Here is a 17282-nt window from a genome sequence, read left to right as displayed (position 1 = left end):
AAAAAAAACCAACAAACCCAAAATCCAGCAATGCTGCTTTGTGCACTGAATGATCTGAGCCTGGATGAAGGTAAACATGTGGCAATGTAGACATTGAAGAAAAATGTTTGGTATCTTCATGTTGCTCGACGTTTCACTGAATGTGAGTCTAATCTGTGAGTGCTGTCTAAAGGTTATTTTATAATCTAGACATTTCATTGATTGTTAACAAACTCAAGTAGCAGAGCAGTCTACAGAGGGAGCAATGACAAAGCAGCTTCTTTATTTCCTGCCTTAGTAGGGTAGAGTGGCGTGCCTGCATTTGTCAGCACACTGTATTTTTTATTCTGGGACCAAGGCAGCAAAGGAAGCCATATTCCAGAAGAGGAGCTGGACCTTTTTAGAAACCTCAGAAGTATGAGTTATTGTGAAAGCAAATTTCAGGTGTTGGTAAAATAGCCAACAATATAGACATGACCTAAGGATTTGCATTGGACTCACATCCTTTCTCCCTTCTTTTTTTTCCCCCACTTTTTCTTCTGAAAAAGTGAGAAAAGGGACCGAAAGGGGGAAATGGAAAAGCATGTTTTCCTTTGGTACAAGGGTTTCCTTAAAAACCAAAAGCTCTTTGTTTGCTTTTCTTTAGAGAGAAAGGACACGAAGCCTCATCTCGCTGAAGAGGCTGGCTCTGAACTCGGGACATCAAAGCGGCGCTTTCCGCCGGGTATTGGACATGGCAGTATTTTGCAGGGCTTGGCTTTCAAATCAATGCTGCAAACTCTCTGCCCGCCCCTCACTCGCTGGGGATTTCCTCTCCTTCGTTGCCAACAGCAGCGACAGCCAAGCGCAGAAGGTCAAGCCGCGATCTGTGGACAAGGGCAGGGGGCCCAGGCCCGTGGCGGGACGAGGCGCTCAGGGCCGGCGGGGAGCTGCGCCGAGGAGGGAGGAGGAGGAGGAAGGCGGGAGGAGGAGGAGTTGAGGAGCCCGGGCTCGGGAGCCTCCCCGCTTACTGCACTAGGAAGTGACGCTTTCGCTGAGTCCCGGAGAGAAAGAAACAAAGTTTGTTTTTTTTTTCCCCCCCTCCTTCTTCGCTCCCGCCCCCCTCTGCAAACAGCCGCTCCACGTTCCCCCGCGGCGCCCGCCGTGCCTGGCTGCGCAGGTGAGCCAGCACGTTCTCTTTTTTCCTTCTCCTGTTTTCCACGCGTTTGTTTTTTTTTTTTTTTAAACTTGCACAATTTGCTTCCGTTTTCCTGCCATTTTGGAGAGGGGGTGTCTTTCCTGGGGCATTTCTTCTGGGGGTCGTGATGCGTGCTTTGTTTGTGGGTGCTGGGTGCAGGATGAGGAGCAGAAGTACCTGTGGAGGTGACGAGGGCGGCTGGCTCCGCGCCCGGGCCGCGCAGCCCCACGGGGCCGGGGCAGCGGCACTCCCGGCCCGCCTGCTGCGGGGGACCAGGCTCGGCTGCTGAGCCGTCGCCTCCTGCCGTACCCTGAGTTGTTACGAGCGCTCCGAAGGGGTTTCTTCGCGGCTGCCTGGCTGCAGCACCGCTTTCAGGATGTGTCTGTGTCCGGGTGAGCTGCCTGCGGATGGATTTTGGGGGGTTGGTTTGGGGCGCGGGGAGGTTCTCTTTGCTCGTGGCGTGTGCGGGGCCCCGGGTGCTGCGCGGGAGCCGCCGGGTCCCGGCCGCCGCCGAGCGCGCATCGTGGCGAGGATCGGATCGCTCTGCTGGGCTTTACGCAGTGGAAGGGGGTGGGGAAGAATTTGTTAGATAATTTTTGAAAAATCCCGTGCTCCCAAGTGTACAGCTCTTTTCTGGCAGCAACTGCAAAAGACCGATTCGTTGCAGTTTAGCAGTAAAAGCTGACAATACACCTACGCGCGTATGTGAGAGTCTTATATAATACTTACGGGGTTTTTTTTAAACAGGCGTAAGCAGGATTTATTTTTGGTTTGTAAAGTCTTGTGTGGTTGCAGCTTGCAGAATTAGTAAAATATTCTATTTGCCCATCAGATATTTATTTTACATTCTTTTCAAACATCCAATTTTTTAATAATTACTTGATTTCATTCCGGCTACGTGCTTTGAGCTTAGTGTAAAGGCCATCTGTACTGGAGCAAGCAGTTAAGGGAGGGGAAGAGAGAAAAAGAAATGTCCTAATGCAGAGACTATTAGGTTGTTTAGAGGGCGAGACTGCAGTTCCAGGCAGCAACAGCAGCAGCTTTATGACTGTGTGTAATTACAGAGTGATTGCATAGGACAGCATTGTTGGAACGAATACGTATACACAGGCTATTGTGCAAGATTTCTGTACCGAACAAAACCTAGTTTTGCATTGCAAATGCTAAAAAGAGAATGTGTTCTGCACTGAACTGCCACGTTCCTCTTAGACTGACTTCATAGAATTAGAAGAGGAAGGTAGGAGAAGTGGAGTGAGGCTGATCGTAGAAATCACAGATCTGAAATACTCAGCAGTAACGCCACTAGTAGTTTCTGAAATCACAGCAGACAGAAATTAAAAGCTCATTGAATCTGCGGGTTCATGTTTCTAAAGTGATTATATACAGGTGAAATCTACTCAGGTTTGCTACAGTCCTGCACATTTAGCATAATTCTTGCTCTGGTCTATTTTTTTGTGTGCTTGTGTGGGAAAAAGATCTATGTTAAAATAAGCAATTGCAGTTTACCTAGCTGGCTTGGAAACGGAGAGAAGAGTATCGGGGAGAGTTTCTGTGTCGGGCCACAAAAACTTAGAGCTTGAACGAACTACAGACCAGAGATTGGCTCAGAGCATGCTTTTTCAACTCTATCTTAAAAGTTGCATCTGGTTCAGTGATCTTGGAGGCAGTGTTGGCTGAGGGATAGTATGAGGCACTGAGAAAATGTGCCACTGACACTGTATTAGCAAGGCTTTTAACTAAGACTTTAAAGAACATCATAATAATGCCAAAGTTATTGTGGGTGCAACTTAAGTTTCCTAAGATTTGTTTTTCAGAAATGCTGGTCACGTGTTATTTTTATCAGCTTAGTTTTGAGAGTACTTGGAATTCATGACAGATCTGAAAGATTTCAGATCTGGTGCTCAGAGAGTGGCCTTTCTAACATTACAAACAATTTTCTGGAAGTGTTATCTTCAGCTATTATAGCTGATGTCTTATAAAAGCCACAAAGGCTTGTAAAGTATTTTGAGCACTGCAATGAAAATTACTATAAAAATGGAAAGTTGGTTTAAAATTTCTTGGTGTTCAACTAAAACATATTGTAGCTGAAGACACACATATTTCCTAGTTTCCTCAGGTTGTTAAGAAAGCGGTTAAGGTAAAATATATGTGGCTTTGTTAATGAAGAATGAAGGGATCTTCTGACAGTGTTTTTTGTGTTTTGTTTGTTGGTTTGTTGTTTTTGGGTTTTTTTTGTCATTTGACAAACTATCCTAGTGATCCTTCTGTACGTTTATTGGAGCATTTTGTTTTAATAAAACATGAAACAAATATGGTAATGCATTCATTACTGTGATGTTCAACTTGTAGATTTTTCTTGAAATTGTACATCATGTCTTGACTAACTTGACAATCTGCGTGTTTTAACATCAAAATTACCTCTGGAGTAGTTCTTAAAGATTTGATTTGAATCATTTATGGTAGTGATACAAATAGTCATTCCTTATGCTAAGTCTTTTGGTTTTCACAACCTATGTGGTGGGAGAGAGTTTTTGGCTAGGATTCTTTGGGCATGTATACAAAGGAGTAGGTAACTTGCACGTCCTTGAGTTGTCCTGTGGTTCTCAGTGGAATTAGTCATAGATATATATACATTTGTGTGCATGCTAGCAAAACAAAGGTGTAGCTGTGCTAGCCTTTAACCCGTCCAGGTGTATGCGAGTAGTGGTGATATGAAGCCATGAGGGCTGTAGCACAATGCAAGCTTTTCAAAAGCCTGCATAAATGCCCCAAATGTTAGTTTACATTTTTGCATTTTCACTCTTATGGTCACCTGTCAGTAGTGGCTGCGGAGCCACAGGAGATATTTTCAAACCTGTCATCCCTTTCATGATACTCTTCTATCAAGCTGCTGATGAAGCCATTAAGTTGCCCCTGACTTGAGGACCTGCAGCCTCTTTTTGGAAATGGCCACCTTGGCGGTGCATGTGTGGAGGTGTGCCCAGGCACGTAAGGAGACAAGAGGGACTGCCATGAATCAGAGTGGAAATCTGCTAGCCTGTGGCCCTGTTTGCAAAACTGTATATATTTTCTATATGCTTAGTTCTTGAAGGATTTCTACTCAAGAAACTTACAGTTTTCTGTTGAGTTTAGGTAAACATTTAACAAACACTTTTTTTTAACCTACTGATCAAATTGTGGAATAAGAATGTTGGTAAGAGCTGGGGGGTTTTTTTGTACCCTGTTTTTGGGGGGGATTTTTAGGTTTTTTGTTTTGGTTTAGGTTTTTTTGTGGTTTTTGTGGGTTTTGTTTGTTTGTTTGTTTTTGTTTGGTTTGGGTTTTTTTTGGTTTTTTTGGTTTTTGTTGATTTTTTTTTGGTTTTTTTTTTGTTGGGTTTGTTTGTTTTTTGTTTTTTTTTTTTTGTCTGGAGCTTTGCAGAAAATCTTAGTACTGGTTGCAGTAAATTACAGTTTATGCTAAAATTAAATGTAGTAAATATGAATGTTGTCTCCAGTGCAATTAGTTACATTTTAAGAGACATGAAGTGAGAAGTAAACCACTTTGAGTATTCATAGCGTGAAATGGGGAGGTGAGGGAGGCAGGGGCTCTGGTGGTGAGGTTTTGCAATACATGCCCAAAAAGCTGCAGGTTCTGGCACAAGCAAACCAAGGCTTATGAGTCACATCCAAAGGGAAGAGTTGTCACTGAGCAATTTGTAAATAGGAGGGATGAACTGCTAGTTCAAGGAAATATCCTCAGGACCTTCCCTAATAATTGCAAGTGTGGCAGAGAGCTTTATGTCAGATGGGAGTTGCTTGTACTTTGAATCACACGTTCCCCGGTGTGATTTGAGCCTTCAAACTAAGAAATCCTCGTTATGCATTACAGACGTCCCTGAAAGAGGTGGCTGGTCGGTCAGTAGTAATTTGAGTTTTTCTAGCTGCATAGCAGCCCCTTGCATTCGGTGTGGAAGCTCCAGCAGCTCGCAGTGCACAACAGGCATGTGTGTGCAGCAGGAGGCTGCTCAAGGAGCACTTCACAATGCTTTCCACAGCTTCTCTTTCTGAGCGGTCTCCAGCTGTAGCCCTTGGTGCTCTGCTGGTCGACTCCAGTGACTGAAAAAGTTATGAGGGAAAGCTCGACTCTGCACACCGGGAAAAAGTCTAAATACATGGATTTTGAATGCAGTCCGGGTATTTAGGAGCAACCATTCGAATGTGGATGCAGAGATAATCTTGGTAATTAATTCTTTGCTTTTCAGGCTCTCTTGATGCTTTTTATTGTATTTTGTGCAAGTGACAGCACCAAATAACAATGCTTAAGTTAATATAATTCATTAATCAGTATATAATATGATGTACAGATATTCTTTGAAATGTACATACCCCAAAATTAATGTTCTTTTTATGTACAAGTAAACTACTTGATTGCCCCTTGTTGAATTGATGGCTGGTGTTAATCAAGAAGTTGAGAACTGGGAAAGCTATACTGGGAGGGTGTGGCCAGTGTGAGTTAAATTTTTCTTTGTTCTTAAAGACATTTTGAAAGACTTACAGCAAAGCATAGAATAATGTTTTCCTTTTTACCCTTAATTAGTGAAAATTAAGGGTACAGTTTGACTTTAGCATTGGTAAGAATTAAAATAAGTTAAGTGCTATTAGTACCTGAAGTAGTAAAACGAGAAACAGTTATGATATCTTTTTTACTAAATATGTTACTGATACATAACATGTTCAGAGCTGGGATGTAAAGAGACACAAAGAAGAATCAAGTCAGTGTTCATGTTTTGTTTTTTCTTTGCTGCCTGTTATCTTCTCACATTGGTTCTCAGTTGCTTGGCTTTCCCCATCCTAGCAGAGAGTACAGTACAATGATATATATTGGTACATCCTCCTGTCCTTTATTTCAGGAAGACAAATTAAATGTTTGTGCATATTTATATGTACACACACTATTTGTTATATACACGCACCTATCTCATTTTATAACTCAATTCCCCTGAGAACAAAAGTTTCTTTTCTTTGTGATGCTAGAGTAGTTTCAGAAGTTTGGTTTGGTTTGGTTTTTTTTTAAACCATGCTGAAGTTCTTCGTTTGACTGTTTGTACTATTATTTTAACCTTGAATATAATGCTGTATTTTGGAGTTTATCTTAATTTCTTGTCTTTGATAATGTTGTTTTTGTTATTTCTAGAGTAATGGTGATCAAAATATGCATGAATTGTAACTGCAAGTTTTGTTCTTGGCTATTTCTTTATTTTCTTTTTTGAGGGCTTGTAACTAATAGGACTTTTTGAAATACTGGTTTGGTTTTGCAGCCCGTTTGTGGTACGGAGTTCTGTGGTGGATTTCCAGCTATCAGAGTGGCTGCTTCCCTTCAGCATGGACAAACCAGAGCCTGTTGTTCTCTGGAGCTGCATGCTGTGGGGCAGTCAGCCTGCTGAAATGCTTGCCACCTTGTCTGCGCTGTGCATCGTAATGAGGTCCAAAGTTGAAATAGTCCCAGAAGTCTGAATAATCTCCAAGTAGCCTTGTTATGGCATAGTTCATTGGTAAAAGTGCATTTTTGTTTGGATCCCAAGTTTTATGAGGATGTTGCAAGATTTCAAACTTGACTTAATCACATATGTTTAGGTGCGGCCTTACCTGCTATGCCAGTGTACAGCTGGGATTCCTTGAGCATTTCCTTTTCAACTCCTGCATATGTCACCTGGTTATTTGTCAAGAATTGGATTCTTGTTTACAGTTTTATAATATCCTTAACAATACTTTTGGGAGTTTAAATTGTTTTGATTTCAGGCGTTTATTTCTCCCTGCATAATGGATTCTTTCATGCACTTCCTGAAAGGAGAGTTTGCTGTGTTTGTGGGAAATTTCTGCACTTGGGTGGAGAAGAATTTAGCAAAGTATTTTCCTATTTAAATTTCATTTTGTACCATTTGAGAACAAAATCCCAGCATTGCCAAATTCCTGGTGGTAGGAGAGAGAGCCACAGTTGTAAGACTGCTTTAGGAGATTTCAATGATGACAGCTTAGGATCCCAGATACTCACATATGTGAAACTGGCAGGGAAATCTGACTGCCCCTATGATTTAGTTTGATTTCATGACTTTGAAAATTCTGAGTTGAATTATTCTCTTTGAATCTTTTGTGATAAACTCTAGATGTTATCTGCATGAGACACGCTATATACTGGGGACAGATATAGTATCCATAATATTTAATTAATAAAACAGATTTTATTTGTATTTTTTTGTGGAAAGCTATTGTATTTTCAAATCTTTATAAAATATAAGTATATATAAGTAAATAATGTGGACTTTCCAAACAATATTTGTTTAAATTAACATGTTTTAAGGGATGTTGAGATGCCGCTGCAGAAGAAAAGGAATATATTAAAAACAAAAGCTAGACTTTTGTCATACTAGTGAAGCATTACTGTACCCTTAGGCGTTCTGGTTATTAGGGTCTTAAGCTGCCCTTCTTGAATAACTAGAAAGCCTTTGCACGTAAAGAGTAGATTTACAATCTTGCACGTTAAGATTGTAAATAAACAATTGTGCAAAATGTTGTGTTTGATTATCAGACTCACTTTTTTCTGATTTAATTTCAGCATTGGTCTTTCATTATCATGATTTTCTAAATATATTTAAGAGTCAAAAGGATATTTAAGACATTTCTTTCCCTTTGAAGTATGGGAATTGCTTTCCTGTTGAAGTATGGGACTCCTCGGTTTAGTCCTTTTTCTTTGGCAAAAATGAAATATTTCAGGTGTGGTACTAGATGACTTATACTGCTATTGCTGCTTTCTTTCTGCAGAAAATGTACTGTAAATGTTTCTTTAGAAAAATCTGATCTGTGATAAAAAGACCTTTTAGTACCTAAGAAGATACAAAAAGAATGTGAGGCTCCTTATAAACAATGTATTTTAATTTTGAATTTGAGATGTAAAGAATAAACATTTAAATAACTGAGGAATTAAAAATCTGAGAAGTGTGATACAGCTGATACTATACTTGGGGTTTGCACTTGTTAACAGTGAATAAGGGGCTACCCTGCAAGAAGCTTTATTGATGTTAATGATGATATTTTTCTATTAAAAGATGAACAAAGCTATCTGGGCTTTTTTAAATTTTGCAATATAAATAAACCTGGTTACCTTACCTTTAGAGAGGAAATTAAAATGCAGAGAGCTTTGTTAGCAAAAGAAATGCAGATTTGAAGCCTTGATTTGTAAAATTTTTTTCTGCAACTGGAAGAGCTTTTTAATAATAATAGTAATGACTACTGATAAAAATTTTACACTGGAAAATTCAGTTTCCTTATTCAGGGAATCTCTCATGGCATTTTAAAATGAACTAGCCTGCCTGTGCTCACATATATGCCATGATGCAGGTCTTTGTTTGTTTGTCTGAGAGTGACATAAACATGTATTTGCTGAATTCTTAAGCACAGGAGACAGATGAAGCTGGGGTGGACTGGTCATAAAGCAAATGCATTTCTAACACAGAGTCGACAGAGCAAGGCTGGAGACCCTTCATTGTCCTCCAGATTGCACTGCTGCTTTTTAGCCACTTTATGGATTTCTTTGCTAGGCACCTCTGTCAGAGGTATCATTAGGCAAGTATGAGAGCAAGGGCAGTGGCCCAAATACTTGTCAACACCAGCAATTGCTTGACCACATATACATGGATATTTAGTTAAAGGGACAGTGTATTTGATACTTGAAGTTGATGTTAAAACATCCATGTTGGCAAGATGCTGCTGCTTCTGTGCTGACTAAAGTGATGTTGAAAAGGCTTTTACTTTTTTCTTAACAGAAGTGTTTCTTTTTCCCCAGTGGTGATAAATCAATAGTCTGTTCCAATCCTGATCAGCAATATTCTATTGTTATAGTACCATAAATTTCCTGTTGATATTTGTGGAAGAATGACATTTAGATGAAAGAGAAAAACACCTTGTTTTTAAAAGACAACCCACAAACCAACATTCTTCTGCTCACACAAAATAAAAAAGTGCCAATATAGAAAGATATTTAGGTTTAGAAATGCTTAATGATTCCTTCAGAGAGATACTGGTATTTAAACTACATTTTGAATTTTGATCTCAAATTGTAAATGCTTACTTGAGCCTGTATGGTACCATAATAGCACACTCCAAGGACCATGTGACAAAAGCAAACAAGAAAACTCAGTGGTTCACATGTTACTCAGCTGAAAAGCAGAGATGGCACTAATGTTTGCAGCAACCCTTTGGTGTCAAATACAGAAAGATGATTTCTTATGAACCAAAAATAAAATCCAGTTTCCTATATTCTCTTGAGTTTGAGGTCTGCTGAAGAGGGATTTTGAGTATAATTCAAACCTGTATAAGATGTTTTTCTTCTGCTCTTCTGTCAAGGTTTAGGAATGGTACTCCCCAGTCTAGTGCCTCCACTCTCCAAACCACACATTGGTTCTCTGTCTTTTCTCCTCCTCTCCCACTTTGATGGCCTGAAGAGGAGAATTGGAGGCATAAAAGGCAAAGATCATGGGTTGAGCTAAGAACAGTTTACTGGAAACAGCAGTGAGATAAGAAAAGGAGCAGTAGCAGCAATAAAATAGCTGATGGCTCTGCCACATTTCCTCACCTCAAGGAAATCTACAATTTGAGCAATCACCCTTTTCCCTAGAAGAATGTCCCTTTCCTCCATCTCAGCAATGACATGAGATGGGGTAGAGTAACCTTCATGACCTAGATGTGCCCCTCATGTCTGCTACAAAAAATAACCCTCTGCTGGCTGGAACCAGGACATCTTCACATCATGAGCATTAATAAAAAAGACTGCACCTGATCTCAGGCTGCATAGAAAGTTCTACTTTCGTTTTCTGAGGCAATATGGTTTTACTGAGGGTTTGTACCACTTTAGTTTGGTTTACAAAGGCGCAGGATACACCTAGACGTTTGGAAAGCTAAGCAATCTATAGGGGTCCTTTTTGTCAAAAGTAAATTTGAGGATCTCATTTGCCAGTGGAAATTGGAATGCTGTGATAGGGTCTGTACAAGCAGTTCTTACAGAGATCTGCTTCAGGAACATAGCCTGGAAATTGAAGCTAGGGGAGCTTTCTAACATATTAATTGGGTTAAAATATTTGAGAAGTCACATCCATAGTCTTCCCAAGAAGGCAATGGCTTTGCATTGCCTTTTAAAATCTGAAGTAAAATCTTGTTCTTAATCTGTTTTAGTAGCCTGAAGTGATTTTATTGTTTTTTCAGTGGTGTCCCACCCTTAAAGGGAAATGATGATTTATGATTTAATTTAGTCTTTTATTCATACTTAGAATCAACAAGCTGCTTATATGGAAGCTAAAATGGGCAGCAATAAGGAACAGGTGCCCTGAGCTTAGAACAAGTCATGCTCTTTGCCCTCATGCGGAAGAGCATTAGGTTTTCCAGTTGTGGAGTTTCCTGTATCTAATACACGAGTCTTCACTTGCATCTACAAGCTGTTAGCTATAGGATAAGGAGGACTAGAGGCAGGCAGACCTGAAAGAGTAGACAACAAAATGCAATTCAGGAAGCATTTGTTTTCTGGTGCCACGGGACATAAAACAACAAAATGTTTCCAGTCTGCTCCCTTTCTTGCAAGCTCTCAGCTTACAAGTACTTTACATCGTTTGTGCCACGTTATCATCTCGTTTAAAGGTGAGGTAATCGTCTTCAACCGAGAGGCTACGAAACCATACTCTCACCTAACACTTCAGTGGCATAACGTGAGTAGAAATGGAGATTCTGCCCCACACAGAGGAGTTGATTGATGGGCCCTCCTGATAGGGGAAGGTGTGGTATGTGAGTGTGAATTTGCATCTCTATGGCCGGGTGAATGTTTTGTCAGCAGCCTTTGTAGAGGAGGCCAGACCCTCTCACACCTCCTTGAGAAGCAGGTGACATCGCTGTTCAGAAATGGTTTTTGGCACCCTCTGTTTGCCTCCAGCAGATAGAGGCACTTAAGCCTTGGGTGAAATAGCAATTTTTCATCGAATTGCAGATACATTATTGCCTATATGCATCTGCTGTGAGCCTTCTTGACTGGCTTTTTCCTGGACATTGTGATTAAAAGTCTGAATTATAGTTCTCTGCTGAATCCTGTCATGTTTGTTCTGGAAATCGAAGATGTGGAATGGAGTCTTCTGGATTGCACTCTAGAAATGCGTGCGTGGAAATGAGTGCTTCAATTTCTGTGTGGAGCAGATTGAGTAGTTTCTCTAGCCAGGTTACTTACTTGGCTTTCAATCATGTCAGTGAACAAAGTTATTATCTCCCTGGTTCTGAGCACTTAGGTGATTTCAGTCTGCCTCTTATGCGGAGCTGTTTCATACTTTTCTGTTTCTCAGTTGGGTAACTTTGGTAGTGTCACTGAAAAGGTCAAAGATGGAAGAAAAGAAAGTGGTGGATCAACATTCTCCCTTGAAGCATGGGTTCAGGACATTTTTTACATCTCTCAGGTGCTCTGTTGTGGGTTTTTTTTTTATTGTGAAGATGAATAGAACTACTCAATTTTCCTACGTGCTATAAAGCATTTTAAAAAGACAGTTCTTTCTGAGTGACTTGTTTTATAAGAATACAGTTTGGAGGTGGAAAAATATTCTTTGTTCAGTGACAGCTCTAACAGAGTAACTCTAAGTGACAGAATTTGCTTGGGAAAGTGCTCTAGGTTAAGTGTAGGATGCCTGGCTGTTTACAAGTAACCATCGAAGCGATATCGTTTGGATGTGTGGGGGCAATGTGAAAATCTATTGACATCTTTAGTTACTCAACTGGTTTATTTTTGGGAGCTCATGAATTGGCAGGACATCCTGACCCTGTCTGGAGGGGAAAAGCATAATGACTTTGAATGTAAGAGACTTTGTGAATATTTTGTCAAGTTACTTACTAATATTTCTTTGCAGCAACTATCATGGAGGTTTTAACCCTTTGCTTTCCCCTCTGAACATTTTTGCATATTGTTGATATATATTAATGAAAATCTACTAGTCTGTCAAGACAAAATGGCTTATTGCATCCTACATTTGCATCCTAGATTTGAAGAGTGTGAAGTTTTCTTGCATGAAGAAGGGTGAAAAATATTTAGTTATAAGATTGCTTGTTTGTAACCCTTTGTAATATTAAACCTTCACTTGGACCAGCTATAGGTTGGATTCAGGATTGGTTGTGGATGCAGAAGGCCAAAGTGTAGGAAGGACAGGGCAGTCTTGCACAGAGGTAGTTTTGGATTGTAAGGAAGTAAGGAGTTGAGAGAAGCTGTATTTATGTTAAAAAACACAGCTATATTTTTTGTGAAACTGATACTACTTTTGCTCTATGTGACTAGAGAGGACCAGCAGACAAAATCAAAAACTGACAGTAACAACTGCAAAGTGAACACTTTGCCCTTCCTATTATAGGGTTTCTGCTTGTGACTGATTTACACAAAACTATTACCCACTGTGCATAAGAAAATGAAAACAGGAAGGCTTTCTTGTAGTGTTCTCTTTGTAGCTACTACTTATGGTTCTGATTTGGAGAGCTGGTGCAAGGGTGCATGGAGTAAATAGGGAGTTTGTCATGGAAGAAGGTGGTTTTCTTTTGGCTTTCAATATTCAGTGTTCTGACACCATCAGAAAATCTCAACTGCATTGTCAGATTAGTTGAAAACAATTTTGTTGCAGGAAATAAGTAACTTCAAAACATTTTGGTTGATGATACTTGCAGTCATATTACTGAAAAATTAAAGTTGTGTTTGTAAGTCTTAATTATTCCATATCCCTTTATTCATTCACACAATTAACTTGAAGTCTCACACCCGCATTGCAAGATTTCTTCCCAATGCTGAATTGTGAAAGAGATGAGTTACCAATTGCTTTGAAGGGAAAGAACCACTGATTTGACTTTTCTGTGTTACACAAGCAAAATTTAAAAGAAACCCAACGGATGAAAAATAAAATAAAGCACATGTTAACACTTGGCAAGCTGACTGGACTCACTGAGACCATTTTGTTTGAAAGGTGTCTCCTTCATCATCTCTTTTTTTTAAATAGGTAGAAGTGGTGGTGAGTTTTTTGTATTTGTTTGAGTGGGTTTTTTTGGTTTGGTGTTTTTTGGTCGGTTGGTTGGTTTTGGGGTTTTTTTTGTTTGTTTGTTTTGTTTAATTTTTTTAAATATGAAAAGGGAGATCTGGAAAACTCATGTGTCTGGAATGATGTCAGCTTATCTGTTCAGCAACAGCCCAGTCCCTTACTATTATTAAATACAATTGCTGGAAAAATTGGCCTTGAGGCAGGAATGTTAATTTATTTTTGATGGGGTTTTTTTTCTGAAGTGTGTGTTGGGCATTAGTTTTAAACAGTTGGGTTTTTTTCCCCCTCAGTTCTATCAGTGCTACTATTCACCTTACTTTAATAAATTTGTGACTTTGTTATAAAGTTATTTAATGAATGATTTTGGGGCTTTCCTTCCAATGCAAAAGTTGAAAATGAAGCTGTGTATATTCATAGCTTCTAGAAATGTCAAATATATAAACAACAGAAGAGACTGTATATTTAAAAAAAAAAAAAAGAAAAGAAAAGTCCTCATTCACGACCTAAATGAAACGAGTGTATTGCAGAATGCCTTTCTGTGCAGGACGCAGTGCTTCGGTGCTCGTGCTGCCGACACCTACAGCCTGGCCGGCCTGTGCAGGGGGGTTCAGTGCCCGCCTGGCGCTGGGGCCCGCCCTTGGTGGAGGTGGGGCCGGGCTGGGCGGCAGCCGCAGGTCGGGGCCTGACGGGCGGACAGGGGCAGCTGCCGGGTGCCTCTCGGGAGGCAGCCCTGGGCTTCGTGACTTGCGGGGACGGAAAGCTCTGCTGCGGGGGGACACAGACCCTTTGAGAGATACTGTTTCTAAAGGCTATCAACTCGGGCTCTTGCTCAGCAGCTGAGGCATTTCATTGGGAAATGCAACATCAGAAAAGCATGCTTTTAGACTCCAAGTGGCTTTGGAACAGCTGTAGCGGTGCAGCTAAATAAATATAACCCTCTATAAGAGGAAATAACTTTTCTAACAGATATATGCACAAATGGATTATAATCATACTGAGCCCAGTGTTTGCTTGAGCAAGAGAGGAAACCTTTTAATAGTGATCTATAAATGGAAATTTGTGCTTAAACCAGTTTCTTCTAGCAGTGATTGGAGAACGCTACTCCTGCCTAGTGGAGGAGCATCTCAGGGAATTGGAAAAACTAGATGAGCTGGGGAGACACTGGCCAGGAGCTAAAACAGCAATGTACATTCAAATTTATTGGTGCCCAGATGCCGGCAGAAGTGTCCGGGCAAAAGCAGTTCTTTTACAGTAGTGTGAGTGGGCCTGGGTAACACAGAACTGAGCTACTCAGTATGCTTGGAGAGAGCAGGGGAGCATAGCACTCCTGTCAGGGGGAAACCCAGCCTTTTGCTACCTCCAAAATGCAGAAAAATAAGATACTAAAACAAATTTCAAATTTGGAACATATTTAGTAATTACAGATGCACGTCCTAAAATATTTTATAATAATAAAGCAAAGCACAGAGCTGAAATCATATGCAAACAGCACTTACCAGAGTTGCTGCTTCAGGAAAAAATTAAAATTGTAAAATAGTCGATCTGGTAAAAGTTCATCCCAGGTTTGTTTTTTGTTTTTTTTATTCATGAATGAGGGAGTTCTTTAATAAATACTTTAATGAAGTACTGTCCATTTCTTAATTTTCAAATTTTAAGATATTTAATGAAGAGGGGAGTTGTTACTGGTGGGATTTTGCTTTAAAACAGCAGCTCCAAACTGAAAGCAAATTGGTAGATTTAAACACCAACCTGTGTATCTTAAAATAAATTGATGGCATCTCCTGACAGACATGGTGCCAGTAATCCAGAGGAGGCCCTGGGGCCATGTGATGAAGTTGCATGCTTTAAAGAATAAAGTCACAAAAATGTGACTTTAAGTTAGTGCGTACATTTGTAATTGTATGCCTGTATTTTTTTCTTGGGGGGAAAAAAAAAAGGGGAGGGGTTCTTAAACTTTAGTGTGGGATGGAAGAGGTGGTCAAGGATTGCTTTTAAAGACTGAGGTTTTCCAGAATGCCTGGGAAGGACATGGTGCTGCTGTTGTGGTGCACGTTTGCTGAGGTCTGTGCCGCAACAGATCTCTGGCAGGAGCTTGCTGTGCTGCACAGGCCAGTTTTCCACAAGCCTCAGCAAAGTTGGTCACCGTGGATTATTCTTTCCACATGTCGATTTTGTGCATGAAACTGCTTGAGGGAATTGAAGCCAAAATTCAGGAGTTGGAAGGTTAATTGTTTTCCTTGCCCTTTGTGTGTCTGTGTGTGCTATTTACTTGGAGGGAGAGGGAGGAGAGTGTTAACCAATTACAAGTATACATCTTCCATTTCTTCCTGGAATGATAGTGGAAAATATTCCTAGGCTAGTTAACAGCCAAGTCACTCTCAGTAGTAGATACTGTTGTAAGTACACAGATTATTAGCAAGAAACACATCAGGACTTGGATTTTGTTGCTGAAGAATTAGTTCTCCACAAGGAACAGGAAAAAAATATATCGATACTCAGCTGAGGAAATTTTTACTGATGCAGCTAGGCAAGCATAGTATATTTATTGCTGTGGTCTTTATTTTAAGCCATTTTTTCAAGGACTGCCAAAAATGTCATTTTACCTACTTAAGCATAAAAAAAATATAAAATTGGAACTGTGGAAGGCAATTTCCCTTTTTAACATTGGAGCTGCAGATACACTTATTTTAGAAGTTGACTAGAGAACTAGTGAAATGATACTGGGAGCTGAGGAACTGACAGGTGGGGTTTTTCCAGCTGCTGCTTTTAAAAACTTGAAATTTAAATCCAATGTCTACTGAATGCTAAGGAAGCTTAGTGTATGAAAATTTTCAAATTATTTTAAACAATTTGCAATATTTGAAACTATGAGCAGTTTTCCCAGTGATACTGAGAAAACTGGCACACAACATTCTCTCCATATATAAGAAAAAGGTGCTAATTCCTCTTTACCATGCAAATATCTTTGCATAAAATTAAATTCATATTTATTAACAAGAAAAATAAGTAAAATGTTTTAGAAAACCTTATATTTCTTCAAGGAAGGGAGCTAAGGACTGTAACAAAAATTATAAACAACTTCTTTTTATTGGATGCAGCTTTTTATATGTCCAAATCTATCTTATTGTTACCAGGTAGCGTATAAGTAAAAAAAATACATTTAAGAAATTACCAGTTATTAAAATCTACCTTTAAAAAAAGGGGGGGGTGACACACTAAGAAGTTATTACTGTGGCTCAGTTGGATGGGTGGTTCATATCTTTTGGAACAGTTTGAACTGCCATGATGTCTTTGTGGAACTAAGTATGTTAACCTGGAAGGCATCATATTCTAGAAAATGGACAAAATCCACTGGATATGTAGGAGCAAGAGGAAAGGCATCTGGAGGGACTGATACACTTGTGGTTTGAGGAGATTTTCTTCTTTCTGCTAGTTTTTTTGTCATCTCACTCTTTTCTCACTTTTTAGCTTCTTGTGTGTTGCAACACAAATGAAACTGAATGGAAACCAACCATCGTGCCTGACCTCAGTTGGAAGCGTGAATTCCTCAGCCCTGGGCCTCTGAAAATACTGCTGGGGAAATAATCCCTGTCTCTGCACTGGTGCTACTGTGAAACTTTGTGCCAGCACCAGGGTCACAAGTCTTGCAGAAAGTGAGTTGAAGACAGCTGAAGGGTGTGGAAACCTTGCTTAAGCAGAGCCACTGAGTTTAGAAAAGTCTGCAGTAATACAAACTTAGCCTGCTACCTGCAGGATCTGTATATGTGTAAAAGCCATTCTTTTATTTAAACTTTTTCCTCATGGTCTAAAGTACAGATAGCAACGAGTGTGAATTTCCTTCTGCTTTTTTGTTAGTTTTTGTGGCTCTGACAGTACTTTTGTGACTGATTTGTCAGGTTCTGTCTGCAAGGGAAATTTTTGTGCAATGTTCAAGATTTTCAGTAAGACAGAGAGAACAAAACCACAAGTACAAGTGGTACAAGACTTCGGAAGAGCATTGACTTAACTATTTAACCTACTGTAATAGGTGAATGTCATCAATTGTGTGCAAA

The 17282-nt window shown here is 39.9% G+C and overlaps 1 protein-coding gene across 7 annotated transcripts in view; it reads left to right on the top strand.

Moving 5' to 3' along the window:
- The first annotated feature begins 957 nt into the window (after positions 1-957).
- Positions 958-17282, top strand: part of MIDEAS (mitotic deacetylase associated SANT domain protein) — a 53503-nt gene continuing 37178 nt past the window's right edge. For 3 of the 7 annotated variants that reach the window (XM_071427257.1, XM_071427259.1, XM_071427258.1), the window contains exon 1: positions 958-1138. The gene's annotated coding sequence lies outside the window, so the exon portion shown is untranslated. Of the gene's footprint in view, positions 1139-1162; positions 1549-16740; positions 16884-17282 lie in introns of those variants that run through there. The other 4 variants (XM_071427260.1, XM_071427262.1, XM_071427263.1 and 1 more) reach the window with 3 other exon arrangements.

The sequence above is a fragment of the Agelaius tricolor genome, unplaced genomic scaffold (genome assembly GCF_023055355.1).
Source record: "Agelaius tricolor isolate 1412-34295 unplaced genomic scaffold, bAgeTri1.0.p SCAF_5, whole genome shotgun sequence".
Lineage (NCBI taxonomy): Eukaryota > Metazoa > Chordata > Aves > Passeriformes > Icteridae > Agelaius > Agelaius tricolor.
This window is presented reverse-complemented; position numbering and strand designations above follow the sequence as displayed.